The 11,786-nt window shown below is 40.9% G+C and overlaps 1 non-coding gene and 1 pseudogene across 1 annotated transcript; one reads left to right on the top strand and one right to left on the bottom strand.

Moving 5' to 3' along the window:
* Nucleotides 1-6,468: 6,468 nt before the first annotated feature.
* Nucleotides 6,469-6,665, top strand: LOC147451732 (U2 spliceosomal RNA). Its single transcript, XR_015189072.1, has one exon. It is a non-coding gene; the product is annotated as a U2 spliceosomal RNA (small nuclear RNA).
* On the bottom strand, nucleotides 6,506-7,814 carry LOC147451731 (uncharacterized; annotated as a pseudogene).
* Nucleotides 7,815-11,786: the final 3,972 nt, after the last annotated feature.

The following is an 11,786-nucleotide window of genomic DNA, read 5'->3' as shown; positions in this document are numbered from 1 at the left end:
GGGTTGCAACACTGAGAACGTTGGATGACTGAGAAGTGCTGTAGAAGCTCCATTAAAGACCCTCGAAAAGCCCGTTTGTTTGATTACGCCAATACTTAGCAACTGCCTTACATATTTTCTTTGCCTCCTGCTTATCAATGTCACCATCCTCTCACGCTCGTGCCATCCTTTTTTGCATGTTTCTTTGTTCTCTCTTCTTTACAGCGCCCAATAGTTTTGTAGACTCGGTAGAAGATCCCTTGGGATATGCTGTGTAGCAGATAATGGAGGAAGGTAAAGGGGGTTTGTACTACCATTATGAGTATTATGTGATTCCATGTGGAACGTGTGAGGATGCAATTGACACGACAATGAAGACAGTCAAAATAGTGCCATAGTACTCATGGAGAGAGAGAGAGAGAGAGAGAGAGAGAGAGAGAGAGAGAGAGAGAGAGAGAGAGAGAGAGAGAGAGAGAGGTTTTGTTGAAGCTGAATATGGCTAGCAATGAGGAGCTGGTTGATATGGCTTTGTGATGCGCCCGCAAGCACCTGCAACGGCTATGGAGGACCCGAGAGAGAGAGAGAGAGAGAGAGAGAGGAGAGAGAGAGAGAGAGAGAGAGAGAGAGAGAGAGAGAGAGAGAGAGAGAGAGAGAGAGAGAGAGAGAGAGAGAATGGGCACAAGAGGCGAGGGATCCATTGAGGCCGCGTTGCAGAGAGCCCAGAGGAGTGGCGGTGAGAGGGAATTTAAATGCACAGACAGTTTGCTACTTTAAGATTTAGTATTAAAGTGAAATGGAATTTCCAGCCCGCCTAAATTCAACCTCTCAGCCAAAAAGATTTTATCTTTCCTTTATATGAAATGAAAATGAATAATCCACCACCCATTTCATCTCCTCCCAAAGGAGTGTCCAAGACACTCCTTTTTGGTACCACCTAAACATGCTATCACCCATTTCCTAAACTTAAGATCTAGCTTAGCACGCAACTCCCTTGGTACATGTGCACAAGTCTCACAGTCGAATGTTCTAAGTTTATCATAATGTGTCTTGACCATACAACGATACATGAAATTGTAATGAGGCATGTGGTGATCTATTGATCAAATACACAGCAATGTATAATGCTTCAGCCCAAAACCCTTGTGGTAGATTGGCTTTTGATAGCATAGACATTATCCTCTCTTGGATGGTGCTATTCATTCGTTTGGCAACACCATTTTGTGCCGGAGCTGTAAACTCATGCTTCATTCCACTACTTGAGAGTAGAAGTCTGTAAACTCTTCGGAGACATATTCTCCACCATTGTCTGATCTCAAAGCTTTCAACTTATGTTCAGATTGAGTTTCCACACTAGATAAGAATTTCTTGAAGCAAGAAAAGGTCTCATCTTTAGACTTCATGGCATAAACCCAAACATGTCGTGTTGCATTGTCAATGAATGTGACAAAGTAGGATGCTTCACCATGTGATTTAGAAGGCATAGGCCCACATAAATCACTGTGCACATGCTCTAAGGGTTTGCTTTCTTTTTCAAAAGAATGTGTACGATGTGTCCATGTTTGTTTTCCATATTGACAGTGCTCACAAAAAGGAAAATTTGAAAATGATAAAGACGGTAAGTAGCCCAAACGAGAAAGCGTTTCCATTCCCTTCTTCGACAACATATGACCTAACCGGCTATGGCACAAAGCAACGGTTGGCAGCTTAGTTACAAAAAGAGCATTGTTTTTATCAAATAGATAAAGAGGATATAATAAACCAACTTTTGAACCATGGGCTATAATAAGATGACCTTTAGCAATGCGCCAAGACTGTTGGTGAAAAGTGACTTTGTAACCCAAGTCATCAAGATGTCCAACTGAAATCAAATTGCGTGTTAGGATTGGAACACGACGCACATTATGGATTATAAACTTCATGCCATTAGCCATCACCATGGCAATTGCACCTATGCCCACAATGTCACAAGAGTAACTGTCACTAAGTGTAACAAAGCCATTGGTATCTTTGTATGTAGTAAACCAATCTCTATGAGGTGTGACATGCAACAAAGCACCCGAATCAAGAACCCATGTGTGGGACACTTCACCACTAACAAGTAGTTCAGTTGGCATAGAACTTTGTAAAGTCAAAGTTTCTTGTGCATCAAAATACGTCTGAATGTTCAGTCAACACATTAATGTCTTGCGCATCATTGTCATCTTGAACTATGTTCAGCTCTTCAATCTTAACTGAACTCTTTGGCTTTTCGTCTTTCACATCATGATCCTTGACTTTGCTCTTGCCCTTATCATGCTTCCAAGCATGACAATATTTCTTTATGTGACCATACTTATCACAATAATGGCATTGTATATTGCGGCGACCACGAGACTTTGATCTACTTTTTGACGCATCTATATTGCCCTCTTTTTGAATTCACTGTGCCAAGAACAACCTTTACATTGTTTATCATCCTTTTGCACATGATGAGCTTTGCCATGATGCGAGCTACTCATAGTCTTTCGAGCATTTCCTCTGACAAAAGAGAACTAGTGACATCATTGTACAAGAGTGTACCATTAGGAGCAATATTAGTGACAATTGTGCAAAAGATATCCCATGATGGTGGCAGCGAGCAAAGCAAGAAGATTGCTTTCATCTCATCAAAATTTGGGCAAACAAAGAGTCAAAGTCACTGATATGACTGGCAACAATGGCTGACTCCTTCATGCGAAGGTTAAAGAGTTTTTGCATCATGAAAACCTTATTACTAGCCGTATCTTTTTTATAAGTGTTGCATAACTTTTGCCATAAAGCATAGGCAATATCACATTCTAACACTGAAAGTATACTAAATCGGCAAGGTGCAGTTTAATGGTAAACCTACATAGCTCATCAAGCTCTTCCCGCTGAAAGTGAGTCAAGTTCATGTCTTCAGTTCGGGCCGCATAGATAATAGGCAATTTCTGTTTCTTTTGGATAAGCACATTTGCATTTGGTTTTTCCAAAGCTAAAAATTAGTGCCATCAAACTTCTTTATGTCATAGATATCACGCTCGTTGGTAGTAGACATTATGACAAGTCCAAGAGATTCTGGGAAAATTTTGGCAGAGTCTCCTTTATATTTGGGACTATATCAATCAAAATATAAGAGACAAATTGACCAATATGTCAATCAAAGTGCATACAGAGGACAATTCCACTCACAAGGCATACAATATAGAGATTAATTGAGGTGCATAAATTGTCACACTGATGATAGACCGCCAACTTGGCATCAAGAGCACCTATCCCACTCTATACATGTCCTAGGGCGAGGTCACGTAAGGGTAACTCAGCTACCTATATCTCCGAAGGTATCTCCACATATGAGAATACCTTAGCTCAAGAAAACCTCACCACGACCCTCTCAACATAGGATATGCAACAAACGTATAGCCAAGTCTCAAAAATGGCTATCTTTAGGACCAAGTCTCAAAAATGACCGGGACTGCCGTATAAGCCAAAAGTGGCTCCTCAAAGGGTGTACAAAGGCAGTATCCACAAATAACGTACAAGATCTGATAATGCGCTCAAACAGGCGCCAAAAGCATATGCATACAACCTTCCACCTGAGAGCGAAACCACTACCAAAAAACACGCTCTAAGAAAGAGCAAACACTGCCACAAAACAAAATGTGGAATCTTCAATGCACACTTACAAAACACCGGTAGTAATATGTAGTAAATCGGCAAGCTATGCCAAACCATAGTCTCAAGTTGCACCAAATCACTTGCATAAAGCATAGCCAACTCAAGCAGGACTCAAATCTTATAAATATTTGTAGTTAATTTATTATGAAGTTGATGCTACATTGGACCTCAAGCTCAAGATTTGAGCCTAGACGGGGTCAAGGATAAGTTTTTGCAACACAAAGCTTAGATTGAACTCAACTCTCAACTTTGAATTCAACTCATTGTTCCGCTTCAACTGTAGTTCCATTCAAAGCAAGGTGCGAGAGTCCACAACATGAGTTTATGTTTCCAAGGTATCCATATCCAAGATAACTGGAAGTGTGGTTGGATCTTAAACTCAAAATTGAGATTTTTGGTTTTCAAATTTTTGAGATATTTGGTCAATAAACTATGAAGTGGAGTTTTGTAGATCAAACGCAATTGAAAAGGCATGTTTTCCAATAAATCAAGGATCAAATATCCACCTATGTGTATGTGTGTGTGTGTGTGTGTGTGTGTGTGTGTGTGTGTGTGTGAGAGAGAGAGAGAGAGAGAGAGAGAGAGAGAGAGAGAGAGAGAGATGGGTTTCTCCAAACAAAAGATGGGAATTATTTATAGTTGTATTAAAGCTCATGAGAAAGCACATGTATCGGCTAAATTTTGCAAAAATTGAAAAGAAAGTAAATTATGGTAATTACTCAAAGATATTTGTATTGTATTGTTAGAAAAAACTATAAGCTCAAACGAATGTAGTGTAGATGTTATGATTTGGTTCTCTCTCATCTATATCTTCTCTCTTTACATTCAATACACACACACACACACACACACACCACACACACATACATATATATATATATATATATATATATATATATATATATATATATATATATAGATGGGGAAATTAAAAAATTGGCCCCTTACATGGCAGAGGATTTTTAAGATATTGAGCTAGACCCCAAGCTCAATTTTTGAGCCTCAAAGCTTAGATTGAACTCAACTCATGAGAAAGCACATGTATCGGCTAAATTTTGCAAAAATTGAAAAGAAAGTAAATTATGGTAATTACTCAAAGATTTTTGTATTGTATTGTTAGAAAAACTATAAGCTCAAACGAATGTAGTGTAGATGTCATGATTTGGTTCTCTCTCATCTATATCTTTCTCTCTTTACATTCAATACATATATATATATATATATATGGGGAAATTAAAAAATTGGCCCCTTACATGGCAGAGGATTTGTAAGATATTGAGCTAGACCCCAAGCTCAATTTTTGAGCCTCAAAGCTTAGATTGAACTCAACTCTCAAGGTTGAATTCATTAATCTTGTAATTTGTTCAACATTCAACTCATTGTTCCTCTTCAGATGTAATTCCATTCAAAGCAAGGTGTGAGAGTCCACAACATGAGTTTATGTTTCCAAGGTATCCATATCCAAGCTAAGTGGAAGTGTGTTTGGATCTTAAACTCAAAATTGAGATTTTTTGTTTTCAAAATTTTGAGATATTTGGTCGATAAATTATGGATTGGAGTTTTGTAGATCAAGCACAATTGAAAATGTATGTTTTCCAATAAATCAAGGATCAAATATCCACCTGTGTGTGTGTGTGTGTGTGTGTGTGGTGTGTGTGAGTGAGAGAGAGAGAGAGAGAGAGAGAGAGAGAGAGAGAGATGGGCTTCTCCAAAGAAAAGATGGGAATTGTTTACAATTGTATCAAAGTTCATGAGAAAGCACATGCATCGGTCAAATTTTGCAAAATTTGAAAAGAAAGTAGATTTTGGTAATCACTCAAAGATATATATATTTCATTGTTAGAAAAACTATAAGCTCAACCGAATGCAGTGTAGATGCCCCTTACACGGTAGAGGATCTGTAAGATATAAAGCTAGAAGGTCTTAATAATGGACTGAAATTGACAAATTGGAGCATATGGTTCTTGAGGATATGCAGGAAAAAAAGAATTAAAAGTTTGATGGTGATTGCCAAGATATGCTTGCGAAAACTGTTAACAAGGAGAAACCATGCATTGCCTATAAATCAAGAGCCAGCTTCAAGTACCTTGTCTTAAATGCTCATACCAACCACACATGCCGTGATTGCCAAGATATGCTTGCGAAAACTGTTTAACAAGGAGAAACCATGCCACAACCATGCATTGCCTATAATCAAGAGCCAGCTTCAAGTACCTTGGCCTTAATGTCCATACCAAGCACAAATGCCGTGAATGTTCGATGCATCATTTTGAAGCCATGAACTGAGCCTACTATTGTGCATTTGAAAACATGTGTCAATATCAAATGTTAGCTTCTCATGAAATATCTCTTTGACACCTGCTAATGCCTATATTTTGCTACGGCATTGAAATGTGGGGTTGTATCATTAGTGCACTCTCCACCAAGAGCATTAAAGACGCTAGTGAAGAATCACACAAACACAAGTGGGCATGGAGATGGAAGAAGAAGTACATACGAGCATGGTTTTCATCTCTACTAGTGTACTAGATAGCCATGAGGTATAGATAGAAAATTGCGACACGCATACCTTTTGAGTATCATTCTTCCTTCTTGGCTATTATCATGATGTGTAAACACACGTAGGATCGTCGGGTACGTGTTTTTGCCGCGGCACTAGGAGAGAGGCAGTTTTCTGGTGGCTTGTATATGCACCCACGACTCCAAAAGTAGGGAATTATCTCAATGCAATAAGGCCGGCGTGGCATCAGTCCCACAGGGCAAGCCGTGGGGCGGAGCAGGTATAAAAGCCAGAGAGAGCACGCTGGGTAGCGCATACCTTTCTCGGCCTTTTGGCTAAGATCAAGTAGTATCTGTTCTTATCAGTTTAATATCTGATACGTGGTCCATCGGGCCACATGATATTAACCTAATTTTTCTCACGGGGGCAGCCCCCTCCCGGCAGCTTGCTGCCCGGGGGCTGCGCGCGTCGCCTCTGTATTGCACTGCCTCAGAGGCCTGGCGCACCCCCTTCCAAATTTTCAAACTCAAATCTCTTCTGCGATGGCCCCACAAAACGCTTTGAAACTTGTCTGCTGTGATGAGCAGTGGCTGATGACGAATTGGATTTCGTTGCTTTGAGACATGCCAATCGGGATTGCTCAGAGAAAAAGAGGCTTGATAGCACATCAGAGAGCATGACCGGTGAAGTTTACCATCTCTCGAGCAGAACAACTCTAGCCCAACAAAGGGTGTCATGTCTAGGCATACAAGCACACACTGCAAGAAGGGCTTCCAAGGCTCATCCCACGCACTTGAGCATCTCGGCTTTGCCCAGACTAGGCAGAATAATAGTAGCGTGCCAAGCAACATGGGCGAGAAGGACAGATGCCCCTATCAGTGACGGTGATTCCATCTTGCATTGAGATTGCAAGGCTCTTAGGCCTACTGGAGGTTGTGTTTCAAGAGATGGCATGCTGGCTTTTGCATCACTTATTGAAAGTGTTACTTTCTTGCATCCTGTCAAAGCGCATGTTGAGGTTGCATCTGATGCAGGTCCTAAATCCTTGGTAATGAAGTTTGCATAAACCATACGCACCGGAATCCTGACAAGCCAAGACCTCTCTCTCATCGAAGTTGTCGCCCCTCAACGGAATGGCTCGATACCAATGGGAGGGCATCATAGAAAGATCTTAGACAATGATCATGCCTCCGCGGAGGAGGCCATACCACCCTATGCATACTTCCTATTGCATCCAAGATTGTTTTAAAAAAGTGGTTATGGTGGGGGGATTTTTTAATTTCTTTTGCTAAGGATTTGGTCTCGAGAGAGAATATTGTCCAGCCAACATGTTGAGCCTGAAGCTCAGCTCATGTGTGGTACAACTTTTCAATTAACTAAATTTTCTCTAAGAAATGGCAACTTCTTTTCGTCATTTGAGATGTGTGGATTGTTTGCTTTTGATCATGTCGATCCATATCACCTTTGAATCTAGCAAAGACCATGTTAGTTTTTTTCCTTGTTTACCCATTTCTTTTCCACTAGAAGTCATCTACTAAACTGTTCACTTCACCCATGAGCTAAAGGGGGGGCAATATGGGATAGTATCTAAGAAGTATTCCTGCAAGTTCTCCATACACTTGGTTGTATAAGACACCTTCCATTGTGCATTTGTACATCTCTCTCTCTCTCTCTCTCTCTCTCTCTCCACCATATAAGGGTATCCAAGTATGGCATTGCTATCAAGCAATTCTCCATCACAAGTCTCTTCCTATGGGAAACCAAGCTACAATCACAAGGAAGTGTTGACGGCCAAACACAGAAGGAGCCTTTCCAAACTTCTTGCATCATTATTTTTTGAAGCGGAATGACATCTTTGTAATGTTTTGTGCGGCCAATATTCTTTATGGGAACGAGCCTCTAAGGAGGAATTGCATATAAGCCTTTTTTGCTCGAGGTTTTTATCTATGTAAATATGGTATCAGAAAAAGATCTTAGACAATGACCATGCCTGAACGGAGGAGGCCGTACCACCCTAGGCATATTTCCTATTGCATCAAAAATTGTTTTAAAAAAAGTGGTTATGGTGGGGGGATTTTTTATTCTCTTTCGCTAAGGATTTGGTCTCAAGAGGGAGTATTGGCCAACCGGCAAGTTGAGCCTATAGCTCATGTGTGGGACAACCTTTCAATTAACTAAATCTTTTTCTCTATGCAATGGCAGCTTCTTTTCTCATTTGAGACGTGTGGATTGTTTGCATTTGATCATGTCGAAGCATATCACCTTTGAATCTAGCAAAGACCATGCTAGTTTTTTTCCTTATTGCTACCATGTTTACCCATTTCTTTTCCTACTAGACGTCATCTAAACTATTCACTTCACCCGTGAGCTAAAGGGGGGCAATATGGGCTGGTATCTCACTCTATAGAGCTTCTACTAGTGGGAATGTTCTACATTTGTACATCTCTCTCTCTCTCTCTCTCTCTCTCTCTCTACCATATAAGGTAATCCAAGTATGGCATTGGTATCAAGCAATTCTCCATCACATGTCTCTTCCCATGGGAAACCAAGCTACAATCACAAGGAAGGAAATAATTTGGAAGATAGTCACTAAAGATGAGCATGAGCATATTCATATAGATCCAAGCCAACAATTGGCATGTGCCCTTAGCTAATAATCTTTTCAAGATCTTAACCTCACTAAAATGGGCAATTATCTTTACTTTGGCAACCACGTTTGATATAAATTCACATCCCAAAGGAGCCTTGTCTAATGAAGAAACTATATACACTAAAGGTTGCCAGCAATGTCATTATATATTTAGAGCATGTTTCATACTTCTCATGCCTACTTGATAAGTACACATTGGTATGAGTACCACCATGTCCACAATAGAAACAAGGTGCATTCTTATAGGTGGTTTATTTGAAGGGTAAATTCTCGTCATTTATCGAACAATGTGGTGATGCAATAATTAGGACTCTATGTTAGTTATACAAGCGGGATAGAGCTATAGTCATGGGTTGCAAGCAATTGGAGGAGAAGACCGGGATCCACCAACATCTAAACAGTCCGAGGCCTACACTTGACCTTAGCCATAATAGCACCAAAGGTCAATCTATATTGTATATATTGATGGGAGAGACCCATGGGTGTTTTCTTGTGGTTGCAGCTAGGTTTAGGTATGTTTTCTTTGAGCCTTAGTAAGCACAAACATGTCACAATTCATGGCAAAAAAACACGGGCTGTACATTGTTGACGTGGCAGGTTGGATGTTGGGAGTTTTTCTGTCAATTAATGAAAGCATTTGACTTTTAGAACTTTTGTTGGAAATACTCGGCTTTAGAGATCTCTTATCAAGAGGTTTAATTAGATCTCTTGTCAAGGGGCTTAATTTCTTTAATTTCATTAGTGATCCTGGTTATATGCCTATGCATGGTGATATGGTTCCAATATCTTGATCTGTCAGAAAAGGAGAGTCATGATGAGTGCTCCCGCATATGTCACAACTTGGTGATGTGGCATGTCTGCTTCTGGACTGGAAGAAAAGAGGAGAGCTTGTGAACAAAAAAGGTGAACCTGAGTCAAGGCCATAATGAGCACAAAACGTGGCACAATTCCTGGTGGAAGACATGGGCCACACGTTGTTGACGTGGCAAGCTCAATGTTGGGAGCTTTGCGCCAACTATTGAAAGCATTGACTTTCAGAACTTTTGAGCATTACTTTTTGAAAGCTGCTTTTGGGGACATTGGTGCAGATAAAGTGAGTCTGTGCTAGGAAGAGCAAGAAGCAGGGATATGGGTGTCTAAAGTGTATGCTAGGGTGATACCCGGGGGAATTCACTCTTTATAATACAAAACAGGACGCCACCTGCGAGCGGACAACTTTGATAAAACCCCTATATACGACTCATATTAGGGAATATGACCCCCCTTTCTACGCTTATACGACAATCAATGAAGAAAACTATCATACCCCTATCTTATATATAAAATTTAGGTCGCACATAATCTAACTGAGTAAAACTAGTCAAAGAGTGTGTAGCATAGTGAATTGCAACGTACTAAGGAACCACTTTTGTTGATAACTAGATATACCCTCAATGTGTCTTAGTTTGACTTTCAAATTATGTGCCCGATCAACCTGCACTCTAGCTACTCATCCAATTCTGACCCATCTACAGCTGGTGTAAATCAACCCTTGACCTGCTCCAAATTATCCCTTATTTATGACTGGCTTGATGCAAAATTTGATGTGTGACCTGATAAAAAACTTCCCCTAAATTCATCTGAATTCTAGTACAGATCGGTGACCAATTATTACAAAGTAATCAACCCGGTTCAGGTACCCCCCCCCTCTTAAATATGATACCCCCCTCCTTATTTTTAAGATTGGGAGATAAATTATTGGGTGCCTGCCCCTAACTTATACGCTTATGTAACTTGTAAAAAAACCCCCCTCCCCTGCACTTACGTGGTGCGATAAATTTTCCATGGTGAATCCCCGGGGGGTGATAAAGGAGGTATGAAGGTCAAGGGCACACAGGTGGATCCATGTGTGTGTGCAGTTTTGGGATATTTTGACCAACGTGCTCTTCCATGGGGCTTCTCAAATTGGCTAATTGGAGAGCTTAAAGTGTATAAATGAAAGTACAAAAGGTGGTTTTCAAAGTGCTTTATAGGCTAGTCCAAAGGGCCTGTCAATCTGTAATGTACAACTCAAGATATGACAGTTTGAAGAAAAGGGTGCTTCACAGATTCTCAACAGAATGGATGAGTGCAACAGAATGGAGTATGTCGGTCTTTTCGGATTGGTAATTGGATCCCAAATGGATAAGATATGAGAAGTTTAAATTTTTCTGCTGCACCATTTTGATTGCCTCTATAAACGTGCCATCATATGTTTTTCAAGCTTGCCAAGGGTTTGTAGAGGTAGTGTGAAGCTTGTGGAGCTAGACAAAAGTGACGGCCTGCCAAACAGAGTTGCGATCATCAAGATATTAAAGTTTGAAGCTGACAGTTGGCAGAGGAGATGCGGTTACATATGGTTTTTTCCCATTTGGGAACGATTGTTTACTATTGTCAACTTGCCAAAATGCACAAAGGTCCTGATGGATCAGAGTCACTTCCACGTTGGCTTTATACCATGGCCATCTAACATTGGAGTTGGAAATGGGACTAGGTCAAAGTAGCAGGGAAAATGGGGATTTTTTTGGGAAATTTTGTGGTTTTGGGTAACCCTTGAAGGTGCACTTCATGGGAGACTGCCACTTGCCTTCGTGGCGTGGGATTAAACCATATGTGCAATAGAGTCCAAAAGGAGGTGTGGTATATATATGGCATGGGAGAAACTAAGTATCCAAGAGGGAGAGAGATGGAGGGCTATGGATTCCTCCCCCTCCTTGCCCGTGGGGCGATTGCTTTGGTGGCCTTCTCGCATGTTGTGCCCACAATGAGATGGTGATTAATGTTGGAGCCACTGTCACCGATGGTGGATTGTGGCATCCGTTTGGCGATGTCGATTGACTATGGCAGTGCCCAATTGGGGCTTGTTCATACACGGGGGGGGGGGGGGGCTGGGCCCTCCCCCTTTTGTTTGGAGTATAAGAGGATACCCCACGATGGCGTTGAAGGGGCGGGGTCCAATGCAGT

Source organism: Adiantum capillus-veneris, chromosome 8, assembly GCF_014529385.1.
Source record: "Adiantum capillus-veneris isolate H3 chromosome 8, ASM1452938v2, whole genome shotgun sequence".
In the NCBI taxonomy this organism is placed as follows: domain Eukaryota; kingdom Viridiplantae; phylum Streptophyta; class Polypodiopsida; order Polypodiales; family Pteridaceae; genus Adiantum; species Adiantum capillus-veneris.
Note: the sequence above shows the minus strand (reverse complement) of the source record. Positions and strands in the feature narration are given on the sequence as shown.